Source organism: Choloepus didactylus, chromosome 19, assembly GCF_015220235.1.
Source record: "Choloepus didactylus isolate mChoDid1 chromosome 19, mChoDid1.pri, whole genome shotgun sequence".
Lineage (NCBI taxonomy): Eukaryota > Metazoa > Chordata > Mammalia > Pilosa > Megalonychidae > Choloepus > Choloepus didactylus.
Genome location: NC_051325.1, coordinates 2,063,669 through 2,065,835, shown reverse-complemented (window position 1 = coordinate 2,065,835; position 2,167 = coordinate 2,063,669). Strand labels below are relative to the sequence as shown.

Sequence of the window (2,167 nt, the reverse complement as noted above, 5' to 3'; positions counted from 1 at the left end):
AATGGTATCTAGTTCTCAGAAACAGCTTTAACAAGAGACCTGACATGATGTCCGGACTGCAGTTTGGAGGAAAGAAATTGATACTTAAATATGGATAGACAGATATATAGAAAGACAGATAGATAGATGTAAAAGCATACAGGTGTTTTTTTTAAAGAAGAAAACAACACATTAAACAAAGACTAACCAGTATTGTGTATGTTGTATACACTGATATGAGAACAACAAAAAGGGAGGAAAGTTATGTCCTGAAGAATTAAAAAATGATGAAGGAGAGAAATGGATGGCAGGAGTGAGGGAAGGAAGATGGAAAAAAGGAAGGAAGGAAGAATGTTATTATGGAAGGAGGGAAAGAAGGAAGGAAGACAATGAGAGTGTGTGGAATTTCCACTAAGTAAAATGTGTGGTTGTTAAAAGATGTGAACAATAGACAATGTTTGGTTAATTATGTAACAAGCTTTATGCAGCCACCTTGCTGGCTGGCATAATGTGAGACAGGGGGAAAAGAAAAGCAACTTAGTTCAGACAAGAAATATCAGTGTCCCCCAGTAGCAAGGCCCCTGTCTTGTCAGCATATTAATCTGAATCCCATTTTTACCCTGTTCTTCCCATTTACACTCATTAGGATAAAGTAAGATCATTTATCCCCGGTGATTGCAATTGAGAGCTCCCTGGCAGAGGGTGTCTCCAAGAACTCTACTCTGAAGTTGTGGGGTACATAAGGAATTTTGAGATTTTCAGGATGTGGTTTCTCTCACTGTGCCCCTTGCACAGTAATATGAGGCTGTCTGAGGCCTTCAGGCTGATCCACTTCAGGTAGGCAGTGCTGGAAGAATTTTCTGTGGAGATGGAGATTTTGCCTTGCAAGGATGGGCTGTAGTTTGTTTCCGAGTCACTAGGATCAATGCATCCTATCCACCCAGGCACTTCCCTTGCTGACGGTGCACCCAGTTCATCCAGTAATGTCGAAGGTATAACCAGAGGACTTACAGTAGACTCTCTGAGGGTCTCTGGGCCTTTTCACCTCTGCCCCAGACTGTACCATCTGCTCCTGGGTGGTGACACCTGTGTGTGAGACCCAGGACACAGAGATCAGAAGCTCTGTCACCCCCCACCCTCATCTGTGACCCTGAATACTGAGTAATCCCTGACCTGGGAGGAGAGCCATGATGAGTGAAAGGATGGAAACAGACCCCATCTATGAAGGAGTCTAGAAAGGGATAGCACTGAAGACACCAGATGGGCTCTCAGGGATACTCCATTGGGCAACAGAAGTGGTGGGTTTAAATGGGAAGAACTCCTCACTTTGCATATTTACTACGTGACCTCCAGATGAGATCCTACAGGGTTCATAAACCAAAACCCAAGGGCAGGGAAAGACATTTGTCTTGAGCCTCCCAGGAAGGTGTTTTGCCCCAGTAATCCTCTCCCTACAGTGGGCCTGGACTACGCACAGATGGGCCCTCAGCCACCTCCAAGGCATCTTCACAGTCCACAAAGGGATGAGGATGGGACAAATATCTAGTGATTCTTTAGTCCAAGGCACCTCCATAGTCTCAAGTTTCCCTCTTCAGCTTTGGCAGAGGATAAAGTTAGTGAGGGAGTTTCTTTTTCACTTTAGAGGGGTTGTTAATATTGTGGCCAAGCAGACACAACTTTCCAATAGAAACAGGTGTTTCCTGGAATCCTGGGGCTGCAATCGATGTCCTGGCTCCTTAAGGATGGACTTAGGACTGTAGACAGTGGGATTAATAAAAGCTGCCTCTCAGGTCAATGCAGCTGCCAGTCAAGGGATCCAGGTCCTAGGTCCTGACTCCCTGGGTTCACTTTTGATGGTTTGCTTTCTTTCTAACATTATACCTTTCTTTATCAAAAGAAGTTATCTCATAATGTTTATGTTAAGTAGAGGAAGAATTTAAATGTAGGTATATGATTTTCTGATATGCCACACCTTGGAAAATAACTTTAAGATATATATTTTTTTCTTTGTTTTAAGGGGCTTCTATGCATAAATAGGAATTTGGACACATCACTAATAAAATGTTGGCATTTGTGTCCAGCCAAGGGTTCATTCAGGCACAATACAACATTATTCTCTCATGGATCTGTTCTAGATTTTTTGGTGGATCTGTCCAGAATGAGGCTGTTCTCTTTCTTTATATCACTT

The 2,167-nt window shown here is 43.1% G+C and overlaps 1 pseudogene; it reads right to left on the bottom strand.

The window, feature by feature from the left end:
- Window positions 1-737: 737 nt before the first annotated feature.
- LOC119515982 lies at window positions 738-1,198 on the bottom strand (annotated as a pseudogene).
- Between the last annotated feature and the right edge of the window lie 969 nt (window positions 1,199-2,167).